The 15,251-nt window shown below is 46.6% G+C and overlaps 1 pseudogene; it reads left to right on the top strand.

The window, feature by feature from the left end:
- The first annotated feature begins 344 nt into the window (after positions 1-344).
- On the top strand, positions 345-889 carry LOC118011753 (annotated as a pseudogene).
- Positions 890-15,251: the final 14,362 nt, after the last annotated feature.

Genomic DNA, 15,251 nt, shown 5'->3' with positions numbered 1-15,251 from the left:
GCCATCTGCAAGCCAAGCAGTGTGGCCTCAGAGGAAACCAAGCCTGCTGGCACCTTGATCTTGGACTTCCAGCCTCTGGAAATGTGAGGCAATGCATTTCTGTTGGTTAGGACACCCAGTCGGTGGTGGTTGTTACAACAGCCCTCCCTGACTCATACAGTCCCTTATTTACCAAACCATTTTGATCCTTCCCTGCAACCTTCTCCGGGAGCATTTTGCCCTGATTAAACTTTTTGCTTCATTTTCGTTCTCTCTTTTTTCTTTCACATTTTAAGAAAATTTAAAAACACATAAAAGTCTAAAGAACGCTAAATAATGGCAGGCGCGTGGCCGGGTCTGGCGCAATGAGCGGCGCCGGAGCGGCGCTGGGGGTGGCGGACGCGGTCCGGGGGGCGGTGGGTGGACCGGCTGCCCCCGCTGCCCAAGAGCCCGAGCGGACCGCTGCACTCGGCGGCGGGCGGCGGCGTGTCGGGGGCCTGGAGGCACCGGGAGGGGCTGCAGGCGCAGAAGTCACGCATCCAGGACCGGCTGAGCCGCGGGGGCACAAGCAGTGGGCGGCGGGGCCCGGGCCGGGGAGGAGGCTGCTGCCCGCCAAGCCTCCCAACCTGGGCGCCGCGCTGGCCCTGCTCTGCGAGGAGATGGTTGGCCTCCGACAGCTGGACATGTCCTTGCTCTGCCAACTCCACGGCCTCTACGAGTCCATTCAGGAATATAAGGGAGCGTGCCCGGCTGCAGTCCAGCCGGGACTGCACTCATGCTCAGGAGAATGGCTTCATCGATGAGGAGGAGGAGTATTTCCAGGAGCACAGCGCCCCCCACGATGGGAGAGGACCTGTCGCTGCCTGTCGCCTCGCTCTCCGGCAGCGACTGGATTCTGGAGTCCATCTAGAAAGGGATCTCGGCGGGGAGGCCACTGCTGCTACCAGACTCACTGTCAGCCTCAGCTTCGCCTCTCGAAGAAGGCTCCTCTGCTCCTCCATCGCGGGCAGTCCCCGGGCGCAAGCCGCCAGGGCTGCCAGTTTAATTTGGAGGACCTGCGTGGCAGTCTGTTGCGACGGCTGGAATTTCTGCCTAGGTGGCCTCGAGGTGCTCAGCGACGTGCTTGGCACCGCGGTATAGAGACACTCCCGCCCACGAGTCCTATCCATGCTGGGAATCTAACGGGAGGATCCTGGGGGAGGACCCTCCCGGGCATTTCACGCCAGAGGACTTGTACTAGTTACTTCCTTGCAGGCGGTCGACGATCTGCTACACTCTCTGTTGTAGCAATTGCCCCCAGGTTGCAGGGTAGGAAAGCTAACATTTTGCGGCCTCCCCTTCCTTGGTACATTGGGCAGCCTTCCTTGCTTTCGTCTCCTGAGCGTTTAAGGCTCTTGGTTGGGCTTTCTTTGTAAGCTGCATTACTAACTGACCCGGTCACTCAGTGAAAGCTTTGTACCAAAAGAGTAAACATTTCAGGTCACACCAATCAACTGCATTCTCTTCACCTGTCAAAATTTGGATCCCTCTTTGTCTATCGGATGGAGGAGGGAGGAAGAGAACACGAACATGTGTTACGTTGGCAGAAAAATGGGCAAGCTCATGTTTTGTGTCATTCACTGTAAGATGGCAACAGTTTTTGTTCTGTACATTTACATTCTAAATGTAAATTAGTACATTAGAAAGCAATCCTGGGGCGCCTGGGTGGCTCAGTTGGTTAAGCGACTGCCTTCGGCTCAGGTCATGATCCTGGAGTCCCGGGATCGAGTCCCGCATCGGGCTCCCTGCTCGGCTGGGAGCCTGCTTCTCCCTCTGACCCTCCCCCCTCTCATGTGCTCTCTCTCATTCTCTCTCTCTCAAATAAATAAATAAAATCTTAAAAAAAAAAAAAAAAGCAATCCTGCCTCTCACACTCGAAACAATGATCACCTTAAGCCTTAATATATTTATTAAAATCTTTTATGAACACTTTACACTTTGTAGGTTAAAAATGAGGATAAAATGCTAAACTCTCAAAAAAAAGAATGCTAAATAATCACGCTAAATCATGCAGAAATAGTAACTGTAAGATATTTCCCTATTTCAAACATTTTTGATAAAATAATTAAAATGTTATGAATATGGTTGAAGTCCCTTTGCCAACAACCCTTTCCTCTTCCCTTGCTCCTCAGAGGCAATCCCTGTTAAGGAGCTGATGTAAATTCTTTCAATCCATGTGTCCATGAAAAACGTTTGGAATTGCTTTGTGCGGGTTTTTAATTTTTTTGTACCCGTGCTGCATGTCTTGTGACCCTTAGCTCCACTACTTCCTAAGCTCGTGTTTAGGATTTCCCAAAGTGTAGCAGGCAAAGCAATGCAGAAGAGTTCATGATGACTGGTTCAGGGACCAGCCAGACATGCGATAACACTGAATGGAATAGCAACAAAATTATTCCTTGTGAGTTAAATCAAAGAGAAATCTCAGGGTAGGGCTAAATCTTTAATCCTTGCTAATTTCCCTCTTTCACAAGAAAAGGGACAGGCTCTAAGTGTTCAGCAAGCAAAGGTATGTGGCTAGATTTTCACACCATTCTCATTCTCCATGAATTTATGATTGCCTTCTATTTAAGATGAGCAATATTGGTCTTTCATTTATGATAGTAAAATGAAGTTACCCTATAAAATAAAATTGGAAGTGTAAAAAAAGTAGAGAGATTTAAATAAAAAATATTAAGCCAATAATGGTACAGATAGAATGTGACAACTGAAAATTGGTGTAACTGTTCATGAATAGAATTTTGGGAGAAACTGGCTATGCCCACTGGGCACATGAACAGCTCCATTTCTGGGGTGCTCTGACTGCATCTGGCGTGATGGGCTGTGTTCTATGCATTCTTTGTTGTGATCCCATAACAACCCTGCAAAAGAACCTTCACCCCTCCGAGGCCCAGCCCATATCTGAGCTGTCTGACTCCAGAACTCATGTGTTTAAGCTGTGCCTAGTGGAGTCTTGCCTTTGCCTGTAAAATAAGCCTTAAGATAGTCAACCCAATTAATTCAAAGGGCCATCTGCAGTCAGAAGAAAGGTATGTGAATGTGCTTTGCAAACCGTGAAAGGCTGGCAGGGCACTTTATGGGCACGTGACTGGTGCAGAAGGATCCACGCCAAGTTTGATGCCCTGTTGTCACCATCTTGAGATTCTTAACACTCACATCTTTGATTGTGTGTGTGGACTGAAGAGGAAGTCCAATGGGACAATGGAGCAGGCACAGGAGGTCTAGAGCCTCTGGGGTCCACCTCTCGCCGCCTCTCTGGGATGAGGTGTCCACAGTCTGCACTCTGAGTCCTGTTTCCCAGGCCCCAACTGGCCTCCTCTCTCCAGCCCCACCCCATAACAGCTGAGGCCTCTGCCTGGCATGATGGTGGGCCATATTCTGCTGTTCATCCACCCTGGCCTGGGTTTGGGCGCAGGGAGGGTGAGAGTCAGCATGTGTCCCACAGTGTGTCACATGTGGGGCGAGGTGGCTGCCCTCCCAGGCTCTCAGTACCACGGTTTGTTCATTGCACACTTGCACATGGGCCTCTCACCCAGCCTCCAGGCAGGGCCCCAGGGTACCCTGGCACCAAGCTCACAATCCCTGGGGTGGCTGACCTGAAGAAGGGGAGATTGCCTTTCCCACCGCCTGCTGGGCCCCACATTTTCTAAAAATTTTGCTCTGGGCACCACAAGTTATGTAGCTAGCCCCGAGTACTGTGTAAGTGCAAGGGAGTACTTGATGTGTGTCCTGGTGTGGGAAAGCCAGAATCCAAAGGGAAAGCCCAGGAGGGAGGGAAAGTGTTGTGGGAAGCCTCAAGGGGCAGAAAAATGCACACAGGTATGGCAGAGCGCAAATGAGACAGGCCCCCCGTGGAACTCCATAGGACTCTGCTTAGGTATCTGTGACACGAGGGGGCCCGGGGAAGGTTCTGGGGAACAAAGTGGGGACCTATGGAGTCTCTCCCCTGGTGGGTCCCCAGACCCTCGACATTTTGCAAGAAACTTCAGAGCTTCACAGCGTCCCCGGAAGCCCACGGATGGACCACAAGGGAAACCCACAAGGGTTTGCAATTCCTGGACCCGAAGTTCTCTTAAACTCCTCCAGCACCCAAACCAGGCAGTAAAGGGCGCACCGCCGAAGAAGGCCGAGGGCGTGGGAGGCTGGCCGAAATGGGACTGAGAAGGAAAACTTTAAAAATGGGCAAGAGGGAGCCGTGGATAGGGGCAGAGCATGTGAGGCCCCTGACAGCCTTCCTGGGAGACCAGGCAGGGCAGTTTAAAAAAAGAAAAAAGGGAAGGGAAACAAAGAGAGTCCCCCCACTCCTAGAGCAGAAACTTGCTGGCTGAGCAGATAAAGCCATCGACAAGGCTTCGGGAGACTTCAGGAAATGGGAGAATTCTGTGAGGCAGAGCTGACTCATGACATGTTTGCACTAACGGGCCTCTGGGGAACTTACCTAAATTCCACGGCGGGAGGGACAGCATCACCCCAGTCTCTGATGGGCCACTGATTGATTTCGGGGGCCAGCTGGCCCCAGCTCTGGAAAGAAAGAGTGGGTAGACTCTGTCTCCAAAGAAAGCAACTCCAGGGCCTTGGGGAAAAGTAAAGAGGGAGGAGGAGAGCAGGCATTTGAAGTGAGCGCAGCAACAAAATAAGGCTGTAGTTCCAGAAGGAAGACCAGTGTTGGGGAAGAGCCGAGAAATGACACAGGCAGGGAGGCAGGGAAGGCGGAGACCCCGGGAAGGACCAGCGTGAAAATGAGACTTTGTGATACCCGTGAGATGTGAGAGATGGCTGGGTTTGTTGGCCTGAGAAGACATGCATATTTGAGTCACACATTTCATAATTTCATTGCATGGTTTGTTAAAAAATTATTTTTTTCTTTTGGTAAAATTTGTAAGAAAAAAAAAATTAACAACATGCACAAAACCAGACCCAATGTTCTTCCTGGACACCTGGGTCAAAAAAAGAAGGCTCTGCGTGGAGTTGACCAGGCCAAACACATGGGTGGGATTTTTTTTGCTCCAGAGCATAGGCCCCCTGAGAGCCAGAACCACAACTCAAAAATCTGGACTCTGCCACGTTTAGCTCTGTGATTGCTGTTATTTCGGTCCTTCAAATTGCAGTTTGATTATTCATCAAAGGACAAGGTAATATTTGTCATGCCTGTGCGCCATGTGGTTTACAAGCTCTATGGAAAAAATGTGTGCATAATAGCTTTGTAAACTGTAAATTCCTTCAAATGTAAGACACTATTTCTCTGCTCACTTATTTGTTTATTACCAATCCGAGTACTCCCATTATCCCAGCTAAACAAAAAGTGTTTGCCCAAAGTTAAATGGAGTCAGAATGCTATAATAATTCAGCCCGCTTTGTCCTTCATTTTATTCCCATTGTCAGTGAAATGGGGGCTGGAATGGGGCTTTCTACGCTCATTCATTCACTTCTTTCTCCCTTTGTTGGGTCCAGCATTCATTCTGTACGTGGTGGGTGAGACCCTGCTGGAGGGTCAGACATCCTGCAAGTCACCAGGAGATCAAATGCCACATTTTCTATCTCGGGAAGCTCTTAGGCTCGTGGGGGTTTTATGTCCCAACCATAGAAGGAGAGGAACTTTATCCACTTCCCTTTACCTCCATTCACATTGGAACTCATCTATGTTCAGTTTTTGACAAGCTGAAGCAGGTTCTAGAGATTAATTTGGCTTCTGCCCGAGGCCACTGCTGGCTTTTCTCATTTTCATTTTCCTGAGACCCGGCTCAGTTTTCTGCTTACCGTGTAAATTAACCCCATCCTTGGAAAGATCACGCTTTTTTCCCCCTTCAATTTGTCACAGCTATAGAATATGACACCCTCTCCTTGAGCCTCAAACTCCTTAAGGACAAAAGCTCCTTTCTCCCAAATTAACTTAGACTCTAAATCCCGGCTCAAAATATGTCGAAGTGCTGGCCATCTTTGCTCTGGGGGAACACAATACACAGGAAGGATGCATTCACATTGCTCCTTAATCCTGCTCCTTCCTCTGGGTGACTTCCAAAGTCAGAGCTGGGAATGTGAAAAGCCCAGTGAGAACCATGGCCATGCCCTTTGGACATTGGTCACAGCCAGATGGGGAAGTTCACAGGGGCTGTAGGAAGTACTGCAAAGAAGTGGGGGAGCGAGAGCATGTCCTTGTGGGACATGAGGACTGTCCCATGCGCGGGCACAGCAGGCTTCGTGTAAACACACACCGTGGAGCACATAGGAGACAACGCTTAATTGTCAAGTCTTGACACAGGTTCCAAGCTTGCAACTATTTGCTTAAAAAAAAGAATGCACTGGTCACATGTCCCATACCAGGTCCCCCCCTCCCTCCCAGCACATATCTCCTCTGACTCAGACTCAGACTCAGCCCTGCACTGCTCCCTAGCTTGTTCTCCCCGCTCTCTAGTCCTTTCCATTATACCGCAGGGACGTTTTGCTTTTTCTTTTTTTCAAAGCAAAAATCTCCTGCATCTGGTACCTTTTCCAAGCATGCTCGGGCCCATCTACACGACGGCTGACCCCAGTTTCTCTCAGATGCTCTTCTTCCCCTGATGACTCCACCTTCTTCTTCTGAGACAGGGGGACAGCTGACTTACGGCTTATGGCTCCTCTGTGGTTTCCGTTCTATATTATCATTCTGCCGCCACAAGCTAAATGCTTTGCTCTTTGTTGTTGTTTATTGTGGCAAAATGCACATAACATAAAGTTTATCATTTGGCCTATTTTTTTAATGGGGGGTATAATAATAACTGACATATAACATTATATTAGTTTCAGATATACGACATAATGATTCGATATATTTTTTTAATATTTTATTTGAGAGAGAGAGAGAGCACAAGCAGGGGGAATGGCAGGCAGAGGGAGAGGGAGAAGCAGACTCCCCGCTGAGCAGAGCTCCATCCCAGGACCCTGGGATCATGACCTGAGCTGAGTCAGATGCTTAACCAACTGAGCCACCCAGGCGTCCCATGATTCAATATTTGTATATATTGAGAAATGATCACCCCAATCCATCTAGTTAGCATTTGTCACCATTTTCTTGTGATGAGAGCTTTTAAGATCTCTGCCTATTTTTAATTGAGTTGTTTTTGTTGAGTTAGAGTCCTTTATATAAACTAGATGTTAATTCTTTATTAATAATTCGTAATTATTCCTAATAATTCATCATTCCTAATTAATTCCTTTTAATTTTGATGAAATCCAATTTTTCTAGTTTTTCTTTTGTTTCCTGTGCTTTTAGTATCAAATCCAAGAAATCATCACCAAATCCAATGTTATATAGATTTTCCCTCTATTTTTTCTAAGAGTTTTATAAGTTTAGCTCTTACTTTTAGGTCTTGGGTTTATTTTGCGTTCACGTTTATATATGGTATGAAGTCAGGGTCCACCTTCGTTCTTTCACGGGTGGCTGTCCAGTTTTCCTAGAACCATTTATTGAAAAGACTGTTCTTTCCCTATTGAATGGTCTTAGAACACTTGTTGAAAACCAACTGTTGATACCAAATACGTCTTCTCTTGAAGTCTTGTCTCATCCACCTTTCCTACCCCGGTGCTCTCATCGCATAACCAGTGACAATCCAGTGTGTGGGTCCCGCTTTTGTTAGGAGGTTCCTCCTGTTTTGCTGCCCATCACTTCAGGGCCTTTGCCAATGCAGACGACCCCCAGTCACTTCAGACAGTGCCTTCCCATAGAACCAAAAGGTGGCCCCCGAGGATCCCAGACATTAAGTTGCAAATAGCTTTCCAACTTGGGTTAAGGATTGCTCACACGACTAAATGTCACCCCAGGCAGGAGACCAACAGGGTGCAGCCAGGACTGAGGTTCTCCACCCTCAGCATGAGGACTGAGTCGATGTATCATTTCCAAGCATGACGGTCATGTGATCCTCCGTGGGTAACTCCTCACTCTGTCCTCATCCCTAAGGACTCCCCCAACCCTGAGTGAGGGGCAGACCTTTTAAAGAGTAAGACTTGTATCTTCTTGTTGTATCTTAACATGAAATGTAGGAACTTACAGAGAAAGCATGTGGGCTTCTAGGGTCCTGTGAAATTGAACAGCTCAGCTTTCAAGACTCCTGGGCTTTAGACTTGTTCTCAAAAGTATGACCTTCATCTTCACTGTGTCTGACTAAATTCCTCATTCCTTAGGGCTGAATTCCCTTAGGACAAATATTTCCTCCATTTCCTCTATCTATTTTTTGATCCAGGACAGCACCAACGGGTGGGGTGTAGAAAGCAGGGAGTGGGCTTTAGCTGGTTCTCTGTAATCTTCATCAATACCTCCCCCAAATCTGGGGCAAAGTCGGTAGAGCATGCGACTCTTGATCTTGGGGTTGTCAGTTTGAGCCCCATGCTGGGTGTAGAGATTGTTTAAAAATAAAATCTTAAAAAAAAAAAAACAAACCCTCCCCCAAATCTCAGAGAAAACAGTTCTCTTTGCAAAGGCAACTGTGAGATACATTCACAAGATCCCCCTTCCTACCAGACCGCTCCCACCCTCCTCTACGAAAGTGCTAGAGCCCCTGCTACGCTAACAGCAAAACCACACTAGCTCCTTCTACTTAAGGCCATAACTGCTCTACTGTCCCTTCCAGGCGCTCGCTCCAAAGATGCTCTGATTACACTTTCTTTACCCTCCTGCTTCCCTCTGTCTGCTGATTCGACCTTTCATAATCACTGGAATCCAGCCCAGGGGACAACAGCCCAAGGCAGTAGCGAAGCATGTGGGTTGTCATTCTGGCACTGAAATTCACTAGCCACCTCATGTCCTCCAAATTCCCCTTTCTGTCCCTTTCAGCTCCTTATCAGTTGAATGAGGGCAGTGGAACCTATAATCTTCCATTTCTAGCTCTTCTGGTTCATGGTGGTGTCTACTTTTATATCCTCATATCACATCTAGATGCAGCAACAACCAGCCCATTGCTGGGTCTCCAGGACTTGGAATGTTTCCATCTCCCGACTTCCTGCTATGACCTCTTTTCTTGCCATGGCTCATCCCGACCATCTGCGGTCTCTGGTCTCACCTCTCAGATGGTGAAGTGTTTCTGGAATCTGATTGGGTCCCAAGTTTTGTTTCATTACATCATTCCAGATGCACACCCTTTAATCTGAGTCAACTCTACTGTTGCTAGACCCTCCTTTACCTACCTCCAGAGAACCATGATTACTCACCTCACCTGGTTCTGTTTCAAACATTTTTTATTCCCCGAAGTTCCTGTCTCTAGCAGATGCTTTTGGTGCTGGATCCATATCTTCTCAGCTGGTATCCTTTCCAGGAATGCTTCCAACTGTCTGCACCTGGCTGCCAGAGTCTATGCCCTCTCTTCCAACATGCATGGCGCCGTCCACTTGGGCGTCTGCAGGATATTTCTGTCGGAAGCAGCCCTCCATCAATGACTGATGAGAGCTGGTAGATACATTCCCTGGCTCCCTACCTCTTGCAGGATAAGTCCATGGAGTGCGTTCCATGCTGGTCCCAGAGTTCTCCACCAGGTGAAGCCCCCACAGTGGCCCCTGGGCTAAAAGGGCATCTGACTGCCTACCTTCCCTTCCCTGTCCCACCTATCTGCTCCTGTACTATTGCTTCCTGGAACCAGTCCCAAATAAACTGCTCATCTCAGTCTGCTTCTGGGGATACCCAAACCAAAACAGCTGCCCTCCATCCGGCTCCCTCACAGCTAACAACCCAATATCCCATTTTGTGGAGAACATGGAGGCCAGCTGAACTTACAGGGACAGCTGGATAGCCTCATCCAACCGCCTCTATAGGCAAACCATAAAACTTTCAAATATGTCCATATATCTTAGCTTTGGAAGGGAAGGGGGGAGGAAGGGCCAGGCAGCCTCCGTCTACCTTTTCTTGGGAGTCCTTCCCACCTTGTCGTCCTGCCCACCACTGCTCTCCTTCTTCTCACCGCCTTCCTTCCTTCTCTCTATGGACATTTTCCTTTCTGTCTTTAACCTGCTGGGGGTGGGGTGGAGATACAACTTTCCTTGAACCTGTCCCATAACCTATGGACCTTCCGTTCACTCTGAAGTTTCTCCCGAGAACTGTAATATGCTTAATTTTCATTGCAGCACGGTCTACCCCTTCCTCCCTCTTTTGTGATCTGGTTTTACCCTGGCCTCCCGGGGAGGGCCATTACAAGGTCATCAATAGTGCCTTATTTCCCAAATCCATTCAGCTTTGCTCCTCCTCATCATACTTTTTTTGACTGTTCATCTTTTCCCAACTTTAACCTGTTTGTCATACTTGGCTCCAGGTAATATTGTAAAGCTCTGTTATGATCACATTACTCTCATGCTCAAAATTCTTTGAGGATAAAAAGATAAAAACATGTCTCTGATTCTTGCATTTCAAGTGCCCCATGACTGGCCTCTAACTTTCCGGCGTATCTTGCCAGCCCTCCACTACAGAGAATTGGTCTACTAACCAGCCTTAAAATATGTCCATTCATGTCCATCCTCACCTTCCAGAACTCTCTCAGTCCAAGATGCCCCTCTTTCCTCTTCTTCTTATGTGAACTGCTTCCTGAACCCCCAACCAGGGCCCTTCTATCCTCATATGTAGTCTTTCCCATTTTCTCCCCGCTCTGCTTTCAAATAAAAACTCTGGTGGGCATTGGTCTCTGCTTCCATACTGGGCTTTTTCTTTCAGGAGTCTGCCTTGTCTCTCCAATGAGGCAGGGATTGTGTATAACCTCACAGCCTGATATATGGCATTCCATGTACATTTATGGGTATTGCTGAAGATGAGATAGAATGTCCCAGTCAGTCCTGAAGAAGTCATATACCTGCATCTCTGGCAGGTAGAAGACTGAAGACCCCTTTCTCATACAGATGGCGGGCACACAGTTGGTGGTGGGGGGGAGGGTGTTTATTCTTGGGGCCTCCTTCCTCTTCACTCCTTGGGCATCCCTGTAGGCTCCCACCCTCGGTGTATTCCGGTGAGTCTGCTTTCAGCCTATTTCCTATGACATTCCTCTGGAGACTTTGGGAAGGGTGAGCCCTCTATTATCTTTGGACAGATAAGGGCAGAAAGGCCCCAAGAAGGAAAGCCATTTGTCCAAGGCTGCTGTGCTGATAAGTAGCAGAGTCAGGATGAGAATTCACGTCTCCAGCGTCTCAATCCAGGGATCTTTCTTGCAGGCCTGGATGGAAATTCAACTTTATCTCACACAGGAGGAAATGGAAGAGACCACAGTCTTTAGAAAAAGACCACAGTTTTGGAGGCACTCGGGTCTGTCACTTACGAACTCTTTGATGTTGGGCAAATAATTTAATTTCTTGAACATCAGTTTTCTCATGTATAAAAATAGGCATAATAACGTCTCCCTCAAAGAGGAGACTTTGGAAATTAAATCAGATGACATGTAGAATATTACATTGGGAGCAGATCTAGCATAGTGCCAAGAGCACAGACTTGATTTTGAGTCCTGACTCTGTGAGGATTGGTGGTATAACCTAGGGGGGTTACCTGCCCTCTGTGCTAAAGACCTTGATCTCCCTATATGTACAATAAGGACAATAATTGCACTCTTTTCATAGAATTAAAGGAGAATATGCATATATGGTGCTCAGCACGTTGTCTGGCACATACCAGACACCCAAGGATCCTTAGTTTCCTTCTTTCCTTCACAAGCAAATACTGTAAACACAATAATGGGAACCACATTTTAACTATTAGAGAGAGAGAGAGAGAGAGAGAGGGAAATGTTTTCTGGGACTTTAGAACATTTTAGGCAACCACTGTTACTAATTACCAGTCCTGCGCTGTTAATTGTGTTTGTGTTTCTCTCCTGCACTAACCTGTGAGAGCAACCCCATGGTGGGGTCATTTCTATTCATCTTTGTTTTCCCAGAGCTGGAGGGCAGTATTGGGTACATAGTAGGTGATCAAAAATGTTTGCTGCATCATTGTCATAAATTGGCTCTTTTGGAAGAAAAAAAATTGAAGGAAAAGGTAATACAAAGTAGCATGAATATTTACTTGGTGGAACCAAAATATAAATGATAAAATCCTGGAGTGTGTTCTGTGTCTCAGGTACTGTTCAGAATACACAATGATGTGTTTAGTGCTTGCTACAAATCCTATGAAGTGTGTACTGTTATCATACCCATTTTATGGAGGAAGAAACTGAGGCACAGAGAAGTTAAGAAACTTACTGGAGGTCATGTAACTACTGAGTAGTAAAATCAGGATTGGAATCCAGGCAGTTGAGCCATATAGAGCCTGGTCTTCTGTCTCTTGTACTATTCTCCCCTTCCCTCCTGACACGCCTCAGGCAGGGGCGAGGATTAAATGAATGTAAATGCCCAATGCCCCCCACATACAGATGCAGGAAACTATTAGCTCCTTCCAGAAAGTCCCACCTACTCCCTCAGAGATCTGCACTTGGCGAGCTAGTAAGGCAAGAAAGATTACTTTTGTCAGAAGTGTTTACAGTACTAATAGAATTTCCTTTAAAAAAGAACATTTGTGCTGATGAATTAACTAAACTCCCCTTGCACCTTGTCTTCCCACCTCCAGCGGTGACCTGCACTGCAGGGCGGTCCCTTTTTTTGCACCAGTCTCTGTCTCTCCGATGGTCAGATGAGCTGCTGGAGAGGAGACCAGATCATGTCTCAGTAATCTTTCCATTTCCTGCCGTGCCTAGGACAGTGCTTGGCACAGAAGAAGCGTTCCATAAATAGTTGTGGAGTTTTTGAACTAAATTAAATCTCCACAGTGGAAAAACAAGAATGAAGTAGTCCATGAAAAAGCAGAAAGCAATCTGTAACATCACAGTGCCAATGATTTACGAGATTCTACGCCTCCTTTTCATTAGGCAAATAATACGTGTTCTCAGAGGAAAAATGAGAAAATATAGATAAGCTAAGAGAAAAATGTTGACATCGCTTATGGTTCCACGATTAACATATTAATTTGTTTCCTTCTGCTTCTCCTTTTTGCTTTGTCTCTGCCCACTGCTGATCGCACAATCTGCCTTCAGTGATAAATGCACAGGACCTATTTCCTGGCCATTGTTTCCCTTAACTCGATTTTATATAGGTTTACTTTGCCCTCTCCTGTGTAATGGGGCATTTTTACTATTAAATTAATTGTAGGAAATTTGGAAAATTAAAAACTTGGGAATAAAAACACAGGAATAAAACTTAATCCCAGCACCCAGTTAATGTCTGGACCTCTCTTTCTCTGTCTCTCTCTCATACACACGTACACCACCACTATCCCAAATGATGCTTTGCATGATACCAAGGCAGCTTCTCATGAGGCATTTTCAAGATTCTAGATCCTTCATTTGGCAAGTCGAGTGATGATGATGATGATGATGACAATGATGATAAAGAAGCTAACAGTTGGGGGGCACCTGGGTGGTTCAGTTGGTTGAGTGCTTTCAGCTCAGGTCATGATCCCCAGGGGATGGAGCCCCACGTGTGTGTCTGCTTCGGGCTCCCTGTTCAGCCTGCTTCTCCCTCTCCCTCTGCCCTTTCTCCCCCGCTCCTGCTCCACAAAATTGAAATTATATACATAGTTTTATATCCCACTTGTTTAGGAAAAAAGCCTCTCACATTTATTCAGTGAGTATTTATTTACTTATGTTTTCCAGTGTTCTGCAAAAGTAGGACTCTCCATGGATGCTATTCCATTAGTTGGATGTTTACCATATGCATTCTTTAAGTGCTGTAGGCTATTTAGTGGTAGGCAAACTCTTAAAAGCTCAAGGTTCAAAGGATGATTCCCTTATGGGCAAACATTTTCTTCTTTTTTAAACAACTTTATTGAAGTAGGATTTACATACCATGCTGTTCACCCCCTAGTAAGTTTGGTGACTTTTAGTAAATGTATACAGTTGTGCAACCATTACCACAATCCACTTTTCAAATAATTTCATGTCCCCTAGTGGGAAATTGTAAGCACTTTTGATAGGCTTAAGAGGAGAGAGGTCTGGGGACTAGAACCATCTCTGTGCAGATCCAAACCCCACAGACAGTCACCTCTTCTCCCCAGCAAGGTAGGGCAGCCTGTGCCCAGGCTGGGAGGCAGGAACCCTGGTTGCTTCCTTCATTTTCCAGGGTCCCCATCAGAGAGGCAGAACTTCCCCTGCCCTGATTTATCAGATACTTTTAATTTTTGTATCCAACATTCATTTCCTCTCCTCTTCTCTTTCTTGTCTTCACCATTTCCCTCCCCCATCCACCGAGGCTGACAGGTTGCAGTAGCTCATCGACCTGGCATCTCCGAGCATCTTGTCATTTAGACACCAGCTCCATTTTCTCCACTCTTGCCTCCTTGCAGTCTGGTCTTTACCTTGCAACCTGAGGGATCCTGGTCCAAACCTAATCAGAGCTGGTCACTCCCCTGCTCAAAACCCTCCATGATTTTCCACCTGGAATAAAATGCAGACTCCTTGGCCTGGCCTTTAAGATACCTGCCCAGTTATCCAACCTCATCTAGCACTTTCTTCTTTGATCGTGCTTCTCAGCCACACTGGTCTTGCTGGTCCTAGAACACACCATACTTGTTTCTACCCCAGGGCCTTTGCACTTGCTGCTCCTGCTTCCTCATTTCCTTACTTTCTCATTTTATTTGGTCCCTGTTCAAATGCCACCTCCTTTGAGAGGCCTTCTCTGCCTGCTTTATCTTAAAATAGCTTTACCTTTCTCCCCACCATCACTCCCTATCCTTTTACCTTGCTTGTGGTGTTCCTCTTTGTAGTAGCATGACTTGCAGTTCTAGTTTAAGGGCAAAGATCCATTGCATGAATGAATGATGAACTAACACACAATTTGCTTTGACTTATGGAGACATACCCATAAAAAGCATGATCTAGAGGATCTGAATATGTGATGGAGTGTGTACAAAGAAGACTGTGAATCCTTGTGGGGAGAAGGTGGTCTCTGGTGTCTTATAGTCTGGCTCCAAATCCACACCTATTAGCTATTTCCATCTGTAATTAGGGGCTATTAATAATACCTACCTCTGGGGCTTTGTGAGGACTCAAGGCTCTAATGTAGGTAAAATACCACATGTAGGACACATTTTAAGAAGCCAGCTGTTAACTTTTTTTTAACTGTATGTATTTATTTATTTTTAAGTAAGCTCTAGGCCCAGTGTGGGGCTTGAATTCACGACCCTGAGATCAAGAACCGCATGCTCCACTGATTGAGCCAGCCAGGCACCCCAACTGTTACCTTCTTCTTTTTTTTTTTTTTAAGATTTTATT

The sequence above is a fragment of the Mirounga leonina genome, unplaced genomic scaffold (genome assembly GCF_011800145.1).
Source record: "Mirounga leonina isolate KUSES-001 unplaced genomic scaffold, KU_Mleo_1.0 Mir_151, whole genome shotgun sequence".
Classification (NCBI taxonomy): Eukaryota; Metazoa; Chordata; class Mammalia; order Carnivora; family Phocidae; genus Mirounga; species Mirounga leonina.
The sequence above is the reverse complement of the archived record's forward strand: the minus strand, read 5'-3'. Positions and strand labels throughout refer to the sequence as shown.